The sequence below is a fragment of the Podarcis vaucheri genome, assembly GCF_965113315.1.
Source record: "Podarcis vaucheri genome assembly, chromosome: 4".
NCBI lineage: Eukaryota > Metazoa > Chordata > Lepidosauria > Squamata > Lacertidae > Podarcis > Podarcis vaucheri.
This window is the reverse complement of record NC_138762.1, coordinates 99,365,560-99,383,007: the sequence shown is the minus strand read 5'-3', so window position 1 is coordinate 99,383,007 and position 17,448 is coordinate 99,365,560.

Sequence of the window (17,448 nt, the reverse complement as noted above, 5' to 3'; positions counted from 1 at the left end):
CTTTGACTACGCTAGCTTGATCTTTCTCAAAATGAGGAGCCTGGCCAGAGTTTGCACTTACGTAGTAATAAAAGGCCAGATGGGAGTCTACTAGTTCTTTGTGTTACCCGTTCCCGGTTGGGCTACTGTATTTTTTGCTCTATAAGACGCACCAGACCACAAGATGCACCTAGTTTTTGGAGGAGGAAAACAAGAAGAAAAAAAATTCTGTATCTCAGAAGCCAGAACAGCAAGAGGGATCGCTGCGCAGTGAAAGCAGCACTCTTGCTGTTCTGGCTTCTGGGATAGCTGCGCAGCCTGCATTCCCTCCATAAGATGCACACATATTTCCGCTTACTTTTTAGGACGGAAAAAGTGAGTCTTATAGAGCAAAAAATATGGTATTTTGTGCCACAGCTAAAGCTGGCAAACTAGCCAAGCCCTCTGTAGGCTTCCTAGTGGCATGGAGCTCCGTGGCTGGTCCTCAGTTTGACATTCCCACACAACTTCTCAAAGTATGATAAAATTCCGGGGTACCAGTTATCGGGCAGTTTCTGTCATAGCAAGTGCACAGTGGGGAGAATTCCTTCTGTAATGAAGTGTGTATAAACAAATATACAGGTTGAGAAGATTGCAAGCATGTAGTACTAGCCCTATAGTATCTGTCCCTAAAATCATGCCACACCATTGCAGTTCCCTATGTATTGAAAAATGTGTTCCTGGTTGCCTACAAAGTGCTGTTACCCCTTGAACAGATACTGTCAGGCAGTTGCTTACCTAGACTGTATATATGCTGTCCTTTATTTATTTAACCTAATTTATATACTGTTTAATCACTAAAATATTAGAGGCTTACATCCATATTCATAGAATAATAGAGTTGCAAGGGACCCAAGAGTCATCTAGTCCAACCCCCTGCAATGCAGGGATATGACAATATGTCATTTTTGATACAGTCATACCTCGTGTTGCGTTTGCTTCATGATACAGTTTTTCAGGTTACGTCCCACGGCAACCCGGAAGTACCAGAAAGGGTTACTTCCGGGTTTCGCCGCATGCACAAACGCACAAAATGACATCACAAACATGCACAGACGTTCTGCTCATGTTGCGAACGGGAACAGTGGAATTTGCTGCCAAGGAGTGTGGTGGCGTTTCCTTCTTTGGAGGTCTTTAAGCAAAGGCTTGACAACCGTATGTCAGGAGTGCTCTGATGGTGTTTCCTGCTTGGCAGGGGGTTGGACTCGATGGCCCTTGTGGTCTCTTCCAACTCTATGATTCTATGACTCCGGAACAGATCCCATTCGCAACCAGAGGTGCCACTGTATATGGTTTCTAGGCCTTTTAAGCAAGACACATTTTACTTTGGTCAACCAGCCTCACTTTTTCTACAACTTTGAACAGTTAGCCCTCCAATTAACTGTATGTATCATTCTCTCTTGTCACATCTCTTTTATACAGTAACACAGGCCCTCTGAGCAATGATCATGTCATGCTTGTGTTTTGTGCAGTGCTAATTGCTGGTTGTAAATCAGTGGTAGATGGTAGTAAAGGGAGGAATCCAAACCCAATAACTGAAATAGGCAAATATCTGGCTGCTGAAGTCTCAGCTCATCCAGAGATACAGTGCCATAAGTTCTCCATTCTGGCTCAGCTGCAGCTCAACCGAAGCCAGAGAGTTTCCTGAAAAAGGGATGAGGCAAGGGGAGACTTACCTCTATTCAAACTCGATTTAGCTGGTTTGCATGACCTAGCAACCCAGTGGAAGCTACGCTGGCAGAAAGGATGGTGGAAGTTGAACTTTACAGTGATGCCCCGCAAGACGAATGCCTCGCAAGATGAAAAACTCGCTAGACGAAAGGGTTTCGCGGTTTTTGAGCTGCTTCGCAAGACGAATTTCCCTATGGGCTTGCTTCGCAAGACGAAAACATATTGCGTTTTTTGCAAGTTTGTTTCCTTTTTCTTAACACCCTTAATACAGTTGCGACTTGACTTCGAGGAGCAACTCATAGAACGCAGTGTGGCAGCCTTTTTTGAGGTTTTTGGTGATTTTTGAAGTTTTTCCAAAACTTTTCCAACACCGTGCTTCGCAAGACGAAAAATTCGCTAGACGAAAAAACTCACGGAACGAATTAATTTCGTCTTGCGAGGCACCACTGTATTTTAGAGGCTTGTTTTCCCGCTGCCAAGTCCGAGCTGGTCCAGCCAGCAGTAGCAGTAGCCCTGCTTCTGAATGGAGTTTGGAATAGGGGTAAATTACAGAGCATAGATTATCCTAGCCGCTTAAAATGGGCATCTTTGGGACTTCCCTCTAGTTTGAATGCATACATAATACAAGTAAAGCAATAGGAAAGTTTGCAGTGCCAGTGGGTAATTTTAGTTGTTTCAGACAACCTGTCAGAACAAGTTCTTATTTTAAATAGGGTTGGAAGCATCTGCTATCTTCAGATAATTTGCTAATAGCTTTCTGCTCCCTTAAGCAAAATGACACATGTATAGGGAAACTTTGAGTCAGTTTGACTCTACTCATGGTAGTCAGTGAGTCGTCTCATTTATACCGTAATTAAGGAACTGGTTCGTGTCTATCTGAGCATACTTTATATTGCACAACTATTCTGAAATTACTTTGGTGGAGATTTTGTATTTATTAGAATTCCATCTGAAAATATATGTGGTTTTAATTAACTGAGGCTGAAGCCACACCCAAAGCATCTGTTTCTTGGCATCTCCTCGTACACCACCCTTATCTGGTCCCTTTGGTATGTGAAGAATTAGATGGCTTGCCCAAATTATGTAACAAATGACAATACCAGAGCTAGAAAAATACTCAGAAGGAAAAAGGTCTCCTGTGCAAAATGTTAAAGGCAATAAGAAGATATATAGCAGATGGGATGAAATAAGATAGCATGTTACCATACTCAGTTGAAACAACTATATACATGCACATTTGATTTCTCTAAAATAACTTATTTCAAAATAGTTTATGGGAAAGTATGGATCCAGTATATTCCCTTTATCAGATTATTCTCACCTAAGTATCATGAGATACTTACTTTAGCTGAGAGTGGAAAGAAGAAAAGCTAAATTCCATTAAAAACAAATTTGTTTATAACCAAAAGGGTCTAATTTTAAAAGCTTATTACAATATTAGGGGCTGCACCCTTGCTTGCTTTTAATACCCAGTGCCTCTGGGTCACCCTCCCAACCTCCCTGCCACACTAACCTCTTAGACCAGGTAACCTTTTTGGCCACCCTGTAGGCCAACTTTGACAGTTGGGTGGGACAACCCACCTGTCAGTCATATGATTTACTTATAATTACATTGATATCCCACCTTTCCTCCAAAGAGCTCAAGGTGGCCCGCATGGTTCTCCCTCTCCCCATTTTGTCTTCACAACAACCCTGTGAGGTGGATTAGACCAAGACACAGTGACTGCCCAAGGTCCCCTAGTCAGCATCATGGGGGAGGGGGAATTTGAACCCTGGTCTCCCAGCTCAAAGGCCAACATCCTAAGTCAGTGGTCACCAACCATTTGGACCTGTGGGCACCACAACCCTTTATGTTGACTCTGATAGAATGCCTGTCTCAAGCCTAATTTCAGCAGGGAACCCTGTGAGCACCAGAGAAGGTCTGTGTGGGCACATGTGCACCTGAAGCTGCCATATTGGTGACCCATGTTTTAACTACTGCAGTGAAAGTGCCAGGCCTCTGCATCAAAAGCAGGGGCAGTAAGGTGGCGGGAGCACCTTTTCTCTAGGCTTCAAGGATGCTTTATGCTTTTAATTTGTTCTCTGGCCCCTTCAATGGCAACTTAATAGATGAGTCGAGAGGCCTTCGCCATGAGACAAGGGGGGGGAACAGAAGTAAAGAGAAATGATTATTCCTTAACAGTATGCCATTGCTCACCCCAGAGGTCTTCTTGAACCAGAGACATGCCACCTCCTTACCCAAACAGCTAAATTCTCTCTGGCCTCACAACCATTCCCGATCATTTCCTCACCTCATCAGAGCCAATCTTATCCATATCCAGGGCACTGGGCCAGTAAAAAAAAGGGATGCTATTCTTCCAGTCCAGGGCATCCTCTTTGCCCTTTCAACGGCACCGCCAAAAATTTAAATGGGTTGCAGGGTCTTCATCACTGCACTAAACTTGGGGCACCTGGGTCCTCCAGGTTTGACAAAAATCTGCCATGAGCAACTTGCACAGAGTGCAGGAAGGAATTAGACCCACCGAGAACGTGGCTGTGAAAGGTGTTCATGCTTGACTCAGAAAGAACAGGAGGCAAATAAAAGATTTTGAGGAGTATCACTGAATTGTATGGCTTATGAGAGAAGCAGTGTTAGAAAGTCAGATATATCAGCTAGGTGCCAAATGGCTCCTTAAACCAGGGTTACAGTCAAATGCCTAGTTGCCATTTTGGGGCCAGAAGGCTCAGAAGTCATATTTTTCAATACAACTCTTTGGTTCCTGAAATTCATTCTGATTGTGCAGATAAAATTTAACAGAAAGTATTGTACAGGATGTGCTGCTAGTTTGTGAAAACAGTCGAGATCCAAGGATCCCAATGCATGCACCACCAGAAGGTGGAGATGCCAGGCACCATCCTGGTTCCAAGGCATCCTCACTTGGTTGATTTGATTGACATCCTATGCCCCTTTAAAATGTTTTGGGAGTGTCAGGGGTACAGGGACAGAGGCACAGGGAAGGCAGGAAATGGAGAGCGATGGAGAGGAATCCCAGGAGAGCGAGGAAGAGGATAGCAATGACGCAGGGGATTCCATGAGTCTCTCCAGCGAATCAGAGGATTCCCAGAAAGGGGCGCCTGTGGTAAGGGCAAGGGGAGCCCCAGGGGGAAAGTGTCAGGAGCGGGGGGCCAGCAGGGGACCCCAAAGCGGCAGCTGGGAATCAGGGCCAGCCTCCCCACCAGAGCGCAGCGAGGGAGGGGGAGGTTCCAGTGTGTCAGAGGGAGCAGCTCCGGCGACAGAGAAAGGGGAGGGATCAGAGCAAGCCGTTCTCCCGGAAGGGGAGGAAGGCAGTGAGGGGAGTAGCATAACTGTCAAAAGGAAGGTCAGAAGTTGGGCGCGCGCGCCAAGTTCAAATGAGGAGGCGCGCGGGAGAACAGGGAGCCCGGAGGAGGAGGGGCCAGGACCCAAAGCCCGCAGGAGGGGGCAGGAGCAGTCTGGAGACTCCGCTTCAGGAGAAAGCAGGAGGGGAGGAACCCCGACGGGCAGAAAGACCCTGCGGAAAAGGAAAGAGAGAAAGAGGTGGGGCAGCGTTAGCTTATTAAACTGGTGTAGGGGAGGGACCGATTCAGAGGGGACTTCTAATGTCTAGGAGAAAGAGACGCGGGGCTGCACGCCTCGGTTGTGGAACCAATAATGAACTGCAATAAACATCCTTGTATATAAGAAGAGCTTGGCGTTGGTCTTTTGTGAGCTGAGACCTGAGGCAGCCCTGACAGGGAGGGTATTGGGTGGTTGTTTTTATTTTGGGTTTGTACTTTGTAGTTTTATATTCTGATTTTATCCTGAGACCTGCGGGTTTAGGGTGGTATATAAATTCAGCTAAGAATAAGAATACAGTGGTACCCCGCAAGACGAATGCCTCGCAAAACGGAAAACCCGCAAGACGAAAGGGTTTTCTGTTTTGGAGGCGCTTCGCAAGACGAATTTCCCTATGGGCTTGCTTCGCAAGACGAAAGCCCATAGGGAAATCTCCGGGGACCTCTTTTAAATGCTGGTGGTGGGGAGCAAATCCTTTCCCCCCCTCCGGCCTTCAGAAGAGGTCCAGGAAGGCCGGCGGGGGCCGAAAGGCTTTGCTCCCCACCGCCAGCATTTTAAAAGCAGTCCGGGATAGCAGAGAAGAGCTTCCCGCTATCGCGGACGGCTTTTGAAGGCAGACGGGGGGGAGCAAAGACTTTCGCCCCCCGCCCCCCTTCAGAAGAGGTCCAGGACCTCTTCTGAAGGCGGGCGGGGGGTGAAAGTCTTTGCTCCCCCCTGCCTGCCTTCCCGGGAGAGTTTTTGAAGGCAGGCGGTGGGGGGCAAAGACTTTCGCCCCCCGCCCGCCTTCAGAAGTGGTCCAGGACCTCTTCTGAAGGCGGGCGGGGGGCAAAAGTCTTTGTCCCCCCTGCCTGCCTTCCCAGGGGCTTTTACATCGCCCCGGACAGCGGAGAAGTCCTCCGCTGTCCCGGGCGATTTTAAAATGCCGCCCGCCAGCATTTTAAGATCGCCCCGGACAGCGGAGAAGTCCTCCGCTGTCCCGGGGTTTTTTAAAATGCTGGGGGTGGGAAGAAAAGCCCTTGCCCCCCCCCAGCCTTCAGAAGAGGTCGGGGGACAGACTGTCCCTGGACCTGGTCTGAAGGCGGTTTCCATAGGAACGCATTAATTGATTTTCAATGCATTCCTATGGGAAACCGTGCATCGCAAGACGAAAAACTCGCAAGAAGAAAAAACTTGCGAAACGAATTAATTTCGTCTTGTGAGGCACCACTGTAAGAAAAAATCACTTGGTCGCAAGTCGTCCAACGGGATTGTGTCACAATGGGGCACATGCCACTGTTACTTAGCAACCTTGCAGAACAATGTGCATTGTTCCTCTTAATATTAGGGTTTTGTTTTTTACAAAATAGCTTTCAGTGAATTAAGCTTTTCTTTATTCATATTTATTTGTTAGAATTCTAGACCACCCTTTACCCAGTGGATCCCATTGTAGTGTTCAATCATTTTCTTTTTAAAAAAATGCAATGTAATAATATCCTTCAAACAAAAATAAGACTGAGAGGCAACAAAAATACAAAACTATTGAAGCAGAAGAGACTACACAAAATCCCTGGGCAAAAAAGCATTTTGTAATCTTATACACAGATTGTATATCCACCAGAACTGTTAGGTATTCCATATTTGTTTTACTAAATACACGTGTTTCTCCTCCCTGAAGAATTCTGGGAGTCATATTTGTCAGAGTGCTGAGGACACTGCTACATGTTTCAGTTTTCCCTTCACAGAATTGTATTTCCTAGGATGCTCTGATATGAGGAAATCACTCTTAAATCAGTTAAAAATCAGCAGTGATGAGCCCAGGGATCAAAATCTCTGCTCAAATATCCTAATAACAAAGGTGAGAGTACCCTGAATAATTGCTTCTTCCCATTCAACATACAAATTGTTATTTGGGGCTCCAACTTTCCTTGTTTATTGTATTTTTTCAAAAGTAGGTTGGCTTTTTATTTTACCAAAAGTAATGTGTGGTGGCTAATATTAGTTATACTCTGAGTGGACTCATTGAAATCAGTGTGGGTCTACTCTGAATATGACTACCACCACGCATCATCTTGTTTTCATTTGCTTAGGGCAACGCTCACAGTTTGGTGCTTCTCCTGAGGTATTGCACACTCTGTGGTAAAAAGGAAGTCTATCACCTTGCCTCATTTACTGATTAATGCAAAATATAAAGCAAGCAAGCAACTATTTTTCCTGTATAAGCTACCGTATTTTCCCCTCTATAACACACAGATTTTTTCTCCTAAAAAGTAAGGGGGAATGTCTGTGCGTGTTATTGAGCAAATGTGTGGTCCCTGGAGCCAACAGGCGTGAGTGAAGGCAAAAATCAGGCAAATATCAATCGTCCGGAGAAGGGAAGCCTTGAAAAGAGGAAGCTGCTGCTTTCCTGCATTCTGCCTCAGGGTCTTACTGCCCACCCACTTCTGTTTGTTCCTGTGTTTGCTCAAACGGAACAAAGAGCAGAGAAAACCCCTCCCCTCTAGGCAAGCAGAGGGGAAAGCAGAGCATCCTTCCTTCTAATTCCTCTCGTGCTCCGGTGCTGCAACATGCAGGTGGGGGGGAGAGAGAGAGAGAGCAGGCTGGCTTGGGTGGGTGCGTGGGGGGAACTTTTGCCTTCCTTTCCTCCCTCCGGTAAAATCCCTCTCCTGCATTCTTAGCCAGCTGCTTCTCCGCACACCCCTCTCGGTGCTCCTTGTCCTTTCTATGTTTTTCCTTCCCTCCCCACTTAAAACGTGGTTACAAAGCACGGATCCACATGGATCCTCAGGATCTTTGCATTGGGTCACCCCAAATTCACCATCAGATCACATAGCATGCCCATGGCTACAGCCTGCATCAAAAAAATCACGCACCCACTGTTGCCTGGGGCTGCAATGGTACAAAAACGTGGTTACAAAGCATGGATCCACATGGATCCTCAGGATCTTTGCATAGGGTCACCCCAAATTCACCATCAGATCACATAGTATTTCCATGGCTACAGCCTGCACCAAAAAAATCACGCACCCACTGTTGCCTGGGGCTGCAATGGTGCAAAAACGTGGTTACAAAGCACAGATCCACATGGATTCTCAGGATCTTTGCATTGGGCTACCCCAAACTCGCCGTCAAATCACATGTCTGTGGCCACAGCATGAAGCACAAAAATGATACATCCACTGTTTCATTCAGAATTTTTTTTCTTGTTTTCCTCCTCTAAAAACTATGTGCGTGTTATGGTCAGATGCATGTTATCGAGCGAAAAATACAGTAACTCTCCATTTCCACTGCCCTTTCCTAAAATTCTTTTTACTGTGAGAAATGACCGCTAGATTAGTGTGGTTTTAGTACAGACAATTTTCTGTTACAGACATTAAAAACTAGCAGTGCAACCATGTGGATGACTCATATTTTGATCCTACCCTCACCTCTCTCCTGCTGCTGAATGGAATTCTGTGTTTTGTCAGTGACAGAATCGATATAGATTCTATAGGCATTCAAATCAGCACGAGGCAGACTTTTAAGTGGATTTTTCAGGGTCAGAATCAAAGTCTCAACGCTGCTATCACAGCAGCAGAATATGCTCAAATTGACCACATGATGTTCTTTCTTCTTAAGTACTGTAGATTTAAGCACTGCTGCTTACTGTATACTTTCAGTATGTTGAGTGTTTAGTAGTAGCTCCTTAGGATGTCGTGAGTCACCTCCCCTGCTCTTCTTTAGAAACGCACATAGAGATTTTGCTGCTTGACAACAGCATAATTTAAAACATTTGGACTGAGAGAAAATCTACTTTTTTAAGAAAAAAAGCTCTTTAGAAGCATTGCATAACCATTTTTTGAAAACATTTTAGCTCATAAGAGCTTATAGCTCAGTTGTTGCTTTTTTAAATAGTTTAATGCAAAGACATCGCTTTGTAACAGATCCTCAACCATAACTACATCTGGTGGGGAATCCATTTTCAATCTTCCACACAAAGACAATGCTGTGCAATTTTTAAAAACATGCACTGTCACTCATTTCCCATTATCCATCAGTAGATTGACTGTAACTGAAAAGCTCTGCTTTTTCAGTGTCTCTATGAAAATGGGTTTAGTTCATTTGGGAGTTGGGGAATCAATTGATTATGGCCTCAGTTGTTTTTTTGTCTTGTATTGGAATGTCTGGCAGTGGTACACCGAAATGGATCAAATTATATAGAAATCTTTGGAATCTTTTTACTGCTGCTATTATGAATGTATTGTACTAAGGACTAAGGCCACCACTGTTTCCAACTCTGCTTACCCTCCCCTTGCAAACCACTGCAATCTCTTTACACCTCACCAGCCCCTTCCCTTTACACTCCATCATCTCCCCCTTGCTCCTTGCATTCAAGGAGAATGGTTGTAGTTTCAGACCCTCCAAGCGCCCCTATTTTCCAGGGACTTCCCTGATTTAGAGAAGCCGTCCCAGTTTCTGATTTGATCCTGGAATGTCCCACTTTTCTTTAGGATGTCCCTATTTTCAATGGAGAAATGTTGGAGGGTATGGAGTTATCCGACCCCCAAGCCATCTGAAGGCAGTCATGTATAGGGAAGGTTGTTTTAATGTTAAATGTTTTGTGATCTTTTTATATACATTGGAAGCTGCCTGGAGTGGCTTGAGCAATCCAGTAAGATGTGTGGGGTATAAATAGTAAAATTATTATTATGGAATGGGATGTCCCTATTTTCATCAGAGAAAAGTTGGAAGGTATGCAGTTTGAGGGAGCTGTAAGGGGGGCATGAGCTTCTAAGAGGGTTTGGCAAGGTTAACGGGAGTCTGGGTTTAGCAGCAGGCTCACTGGGCCATCCACTATCCGCGCTACTCGGCTGTGCTGCCTGTTCACCAGTCCATTTTGACTGCTTGCCTGGACTGCCTGCATGCCTGCCTGTTTACCTGGGCCATCTGCTTGCCCCCTTCTACATCCCCCCACTCCTCACCATCCAATGTTGCTTTTCTGTTATTCTGTAGTTTGTAGCACCATCTGTTGGCAGCCCTGGAAACTGCAGCCTGACAACATCCCTACAGTTTTATTAAATATTGCTTTCTATTTTATATGGATTAGAATGGTTTTAAATGCTGTAAGACACTGTGGGAAGATAATTGTGCTGCGAATAGATGCTCATACATTTATTAAATAAATAAAACCATCCATTGTAGCTTTCATTTGATCCATTAAAAGTGGGTGGGGTTTTATGAAAATTTACAGCCTGCCTTCTCACAAGCTCTCAGTAATAAGTTTGTTTTACTTGGAAGGGTTGAGGGAGCAAAATATGTTAAATGAGAATTCTTGGAAACATAGATCATTGGTCCATCTAGATTAGTATTTTTGACAGTGACTGTCATCAGTTCTCCAGGGTTTCAGGCATGGGTCCTTTTCACAGTTTGAACCAGGGACTGTTTGGTGTAAATCATGTACTGAACTCAAGCATAGAGCTGCTAAAAACATAGCAGCAGGGAAGTGCTGTTGAGATATTAAGCTTGACTAGGAAATATCCAGCAGTGTAAGAGGCACGGTGCTTCCTGCACTGATTCTGTCCCCAACACCCCCTTTTGTTTCAGCCCTAAGTTCTCTGTTCTTAGAATCATAGAATTGTGGAGTTGGGAGGGACCCTGAGGGTCATCTAGTTCAAACCCCTGCAATTAAGGAAATTCAGCTAAAGCATCCATGATAGATGGCCATCCAACCTCTGCTGAAAAATCACCAAGGAAGGAGAGTCCACAACCTCCCAAGGGAGACTGTTCCACTGTTGAACAGCTCTTACTGTCAGAAAGTTATTCCTCACGTTTAGTCGGAATATCCTTTCTTGGAGCTTGAAGCTATTGGTTCGAGTCCTAACTTGCAGAGCAGGAGAAGACAAGCTTGCTCCATCTTTCATGTGACAGCCCTTGAGATATTTGAAGATCGCTATCCTATCTCTTCTCAGTCTCTTTGAGACTAAACATATCCAGCTCCTTCAACCGTTCCTCATAAGGCCTTCTTGACCTTCCCATGTTGAGTGCAATTGGAACCCTGATAAAGTAGCATCTCTAGTTGTGCAGAAGTGTTCAAATGAAAATGGACAGAGCCCTCCTTCAGACCTTCTTTGATCAGCAAGGCTAAAGACAGGTGTGGGGAGGTGTGGGCATGGGCTTGGTGTATGCAGCCATAGGCCTCCTAGTTATTAGTAGATCTCTGTCCCCATACTATGCCTGAAGAAAACTAGAGCTACCCTGGCATTCTAATACTGGTCGTGCCCCATATTGATTGCAAACAATGCCTTCTGCAATATCTAAGTGAAATTTCAATGGCTTGGCTAAAGGATGAGGGAGTACAGATTGGCTTCTGTTCTTAGAAGCTTTGCAATGTATGTCTCCATCTGTTTTGATAAAAAAGGTAGTAAAATAAGTTCCATCTTGATGCTTTCAGATCTCTCAATTGTGCATAAAGTAATTGATTTTAGAACTTGGGCTCCCTTATGTTTGGTACAAAAAATGAGGCCAATTTTCTAAGACGTCTAGGAGGTGTATGGTATTTAGAAGTAACAGATGAATAGCTCTGCCAGGCTCCTTTATTTAAAGAGCTATAATTATATAGGAGCAGAAATTTTGATTTGAAAGCAGCTCAAAATGATGATTAACCTCAAAAAGCATAGCACAGTTGCTACCTTGGCCAAACCCTGGAGGCTGGTCAAAATGTTATTACTGTTTTCTTCTGTTATTTGGTCTTCTTCCCAGAACTACGTAGGACAGTTTTTATGTTGGCACATTCTGTTTCCGTGTTGTTCCATCATACTTTCCCCCCTATACTTTCTGTGAATTAGTAACTAAATACTATTGATGGTGGGTTGTTTGGAGGTTGTTGTTTTTTTTGCTCCTGGTGAGTTTGCAAATTATTTTGTGTTCCTTAATCAGTATTAATCTCCAGTTAATCAGAAATGGAGAGTATTGATCATGCTAGCATACCCCAGGAAATCTAACCCATTTTGAAACATAAAGTTAACCACGTCAGCTTTACCGTTGGCATCAGAGTGCCGCAGGAAAGAGCTGGGAACCTGGGCTGCATTGCCAACTGCCAGGGATCAGAAGAGACTGGCACAAATACCAACATACCCATCATTTTATGTTGTACATTTGTGTGTAGATTAATTGTAAACTGCATATTGGGAGCCAACGTCAGCTGAAGTGTGGGGGTGGCATAAATATAAGCCACATCATTTTGAGGGGAACAGGATACAGGGAGGCAGGAAAAACAGGCAAGCTGAAGGCCACCTTGTCCATGCTGATTAACTTCTGATGGGAAAAGGGGTGCAATCAAGGTGGCTCTCTGTAGAGCTCCTCTGCTCATGCTGGGTGCCTTCTGGATCAAGCTGAGGTGGTGTGGCGATATCTGCTCCATGGAGTCCAGTTTGGCGTTTGGCAACGCCCGCCACTGCAAGCTCCTGTTCCAAAGCTGCATGCTTCCCAGCTAAGCGATTGGGTAGCGGAGGCATTGATTGTTTCCTTGTAGCCACCTGTAACGAATCTCTAAGGGCCCCTCCAGACTCTCTTCTGCAACGTGACATTGATCCAATAATAGTTCCTTAGTGGTGGATTTACATTGCTTTATTCTATTTTTTTTTAATGACTGCATTTGTATCATACCCTTTTATCCAAGGAGCTCATTTAATTCCCTCTTCCTCATTTAATTCCCACAAAAGCCCTGTGGGGTCATTTCGGATGAAAGGCAGTGGGTGGCCCAAGGTCACCCAGTTGCTTTGCAATGCTTACTCAATGTCACCACATTATTAGTATAGGATATATCTAATCTCATATACAAAAAATACTTAACTCTAACTAACGCATGAAGGGGTTAAGACCATAGAGTAAGCTGTCCTGCCTGGCTTAGCTAGATCATACCCCCTAACCTTGGGAGGAAGAGCTAGCAAACCCTTTGTTCTCCCACTTTCCACTATTCTTTTTCACCATGTGACAACCTACCAGTAAGGCTATTGAAGCTGGATGCTCCAAGCCACTTTTCTGTTTCTATACATATAATTTAGAAGCATTTACCATTTACCAACATTTTGAAACTAAATTGTACTGCTTGTCTTTTCTTTCTGCTGTATGGAAAAGTATATGAATCAACTCTTTGCAGAGTTTGTAAGTAAAACATTTTTAACTTGTCAAACATGTGGTCTCTTTCTATGCTAAGGGAAGTGGGGAGCTTTGGAAGCAACATAGAAGGGAATATTTTAAAGGTCTAACAGCCTATGATTCTATGCTTTATTTTGCTATTTTAAATATCTGCTGGGGATCTCTCACCCAAAAATACTTGCCCCAAATTTGGATCTAGGCACCCAGGACATTCTCCTTTTATTGTATCAAATATTTCCCTTTAACCAAAATATTAAAAACCAACAATTGCCATCTGGAGGGGGGGCATTCTTGTGCTATAGTGCAACAAGCGTGAGACAAAAACAAATGCTTAACACTTGCAAAATACGGGATTTCAGCAGGAAGCTACAGGACACAAAACTCATTGGAAACGAAGCAGTATATCCACCATGAAACTTGCAGGAGCAAAGAGTGTTGAAAGTGGGATCACGTATAACTGCATATAACTGCCCCAATACCATCATGAGCACAAATCATCATAAATACACAATAAACAGAATGTCTGGAGGGGCCCAAAGTGTTGATAGGAGCAAAGAGAAAGGGTAAAAAAAAGGGGGGGTCCTCTTTAGTTTGACTTCTGTCTGTGCCACCACAATTCTCCGCAGATAGGACCTCAGTACTATTCAAAATGTAAGCACATTTCTTCAGGAAAGAACCGCGGCTGTGATCAGGATACTGCAAACTTCTGCACTGTTCTGAAACCTTGTGAAAACATTTTAGAAGTGTTTCTCTCCTGCCAGCAGCAAAACACGTTTACTGCCTTACATAACCCTTTGACAAAATAGGGGGTTTTTTACTTGTGTGAACCAGACCATCAAATTTGTGATGATGAAGTTCAGAAAGCTAATGAGAAACGAGGCTTAATTGCGATGTGGTGGGTTTGTCATCTTATGGCTAAGGGAAGGGGGGCGGAATCTATTAATTCCTCCTATCATGTTCTGCATATAGGCTGACTATTTTAGAGGGGAATACAGAAATTCCAGAGACCTGCAGCAAAAGAGTTGGCTGATTAGTTTAAATTAATGTATGAAAGCCAACCCACCTTCACTGCTGCTTCTCACTTCTTGACCTCTTAAGCGTTGCCAGGTAACAGAGCTGCAGTGACTGGAAGCCAGAGTTAGCAGGCAAGTACGGCAGCCATGCCAGGGTCTGGACAAATTCTGTATCGAGCCATCCTAGTTTCATGGTTCATACTGTGCCCCTCCTGATGCTTCATTTATAGCACTATAGTTCTGTATGTTCCAGGGTGGTCACACTTTTTCTGTCCACACCAGTGACGGGATGCATTCAGTTTGCATTGTTTCCTTCCACCAACCAGTAAATGATCCATGTTATGAGCATGCACACAGGTCACCAATCACCCTTTTGTGTGTGTGTGTTTGGTATATAACTCCTGGTATTCCAAAATTGGGTGGCAGGAACTACTTGAGTTCACGGCGTCGGTGAGCTGTCCACACAGACTGCAGTGACAGGCTTCTGTCAAGAGACACATAGAAATGCCATGAAACCGAAGTCACTTAACATTCCCCACCCCCACCACACACAAAAGTGGGAAAGTGTGCAAAACTTTGCACACCATGAAAATATTGCAGAACCATATTTCAGAAATGTTGGGATTTGTGTGATAGAAGAAAAAGTGATTTGAAGGCAATATTGCAGAATAGCAATGGAATTATAATAGCTTGTATTGCTAGAAGACGCAGATGATCAACATTGGATTCTCCTACAATAGTACAGGTATATTTCATGTGAGGCAACTAGATATTACAGGTAATACAGGGCCAGACAGGTCACTCGCCTCATACAGAATAGTGCAATGTTCTTAAAACTAAATAGAAGACAAAGAGATTTAGCAACTCAACCCATTTCACAGTGTTTTTCTGACACCGCAGTAATTTTTAAATAAGTAGCCCTCACCGTAATTAAAATGCCTCTTGCTACAGCTTTCATGGTTGGCACAAGTTTAGATTTAGTCAAATGGATGATTAGAGCTGTGACATTTGATTCATTTTAATGAATTTTTCTACATGAGCTGTTAGTTCTGGAGGGCGAAATATTTATTCATTGAGCACCATTCACAGGCAGACACACACACACACACACACGACAGGGAAGTGTGCAGTACTTTCCATTGCTTATACTTAAACTTATACCATCGTATCAAAAGTTATCCCCACAGAGTTAAATGGGGCTTACTATTCAAATAAGTGGCAGCCTTAGACTAGGGCACTGGGGCTGGGATTGTGCAAGCAGAATATGGGAAAATAAATTTTGAGGAGATATCTGAAATGAGGGAGGTGACTTTACTTAAAGGTATTCTGCAAGACAGCTCCAGCAGTATATGACATAAGGAAAGGATGGAATTGTTTGTCTCTCTGGATGGCTGTGTGGAACTGGAAGGTCACAGGCAAGCATGTGCTGGGATAGAAGATCAGGGGGCCACCTGGTCCAGTGTAACCTGCTGTCAGTGCCCAATTAGATTCCTACTGGAAGCACACAAGAAGGACATGAGCACTATAGCGCTGCTTCTGTTAATGGAGGAAATATTACTGGTGCACTTCCCCCCATCTGTTATGGAACTCCCATAAAACATGTGTGTCAGGGGCTCAGGAGCAGAGGTACAGGGGAGAGAGGAAATGGAAAGCGAAGGGGAAGAATCTGAGGGCAGCGTAGGGGAGTATGGCAGTGACCCGAGAGATTCCATGAGCTTCTCCAGCGAATCAGAAGATTCCCAGAAGGAGGCGCCGATGGTCAGGACAAGGGGGGTCCCGGGGGGACACACCAGAAACAAGGGGCCAGCGGGGACTCCCAAAGCAGCAGCTGGAAATCAGGACCAGCTTCCCCACCAGAGGGTAGTGGGGGGGAAGAGTCCCATGGGGCAGGGCCAGCGTCTCCTCCAGCAGGGAGAGAAGATGAGTCAGGGCTGACCACGCCTCTATCGGAGAGTGGGGGAACGGAGGGGAGATCAGGTCCAGCTAGCCTCCCCGAAGGGGGAAGCAGTGACAGGAGCAGTGTAACGGTCAGGAGGAAGGTTGCCGGCTGGGCACGCGCGCCAAGTTCAAATGTACAGGCGCGCGGGACAGCAGAAAACCCAGATTGGGAACCAGGTCCTAAAGCCCGCTGGAGGCAAGGAGAAGAATCAGGGGATTCAGCGTCAGAAGAGTCTAGGAAGGGCGAGACCCCAGCTGACAGGCGGAGCCAGAGGAGGAAAGAGCAAAGGAAGAGGTGGAGCAAGGCTAGAGTCTTAAACTGGTGTCTGGGGGGAGGAGATTCAGACGGAGCTTCAGCGGTCTAGAGTTTCAGACGTAGAGCTGCACGCTGCTGATGTGAAAGACAAACTGAACTTCAATAAAGACTTTTGTATATAACAACGAAGTGGCGTTGGTCCTTGGTGAGCTGGGACCTTGGGCAGCTCTGACAATGTGGTTCTCCACTTTGGCCACATTTAAGCACAAAAAGTAGAAACCTTCCTATCTGCCCAGGCCTTTGGGATGCAAGCACCTTTTTTATGCTATAATTTTTGCGCTCTACTACTGTTGCCTTGTACATTTTACTGTGCGGTGCTGCTTACCTGCAATATTGTATTGTTAGCAGCTCCACACTTCCATTCCGAGGAAGAATGGGGTAAAACTGCAAGGAAAGAAATATTTCCTGGAAGACCACACAGGTTTACCACCTTTAGGCTGAAGATGTTAGGAATGGCTGTAGATCTGCAGCCTAGTAACGCAGCAGAGACTTTGTACAGTGGACACTTGGGTTGTGAACGTGATCTGTGCGGGAGGCACGTTCGCAACCCACAGTGCCACATCTGCACACACGCGGGTCATGATTTGGCACTTCCGCGCATGTTCCAAAACCCGGAAGTAACCCATTCTGGTACTTCCGGGTTTGACGCTGTGCGCAACCCGAAAATGCACAACCTGAAGCATCTGTAACCCAAGGTATGACCGTAGGTGTTTGTTTTTAAGGTGCAAGAGAGGGCCTCAAGATGGTCTAATATCAAATTAAAAATTAAATACAGGATCCCAGCTGTGCTGAAAATATGTAATTCC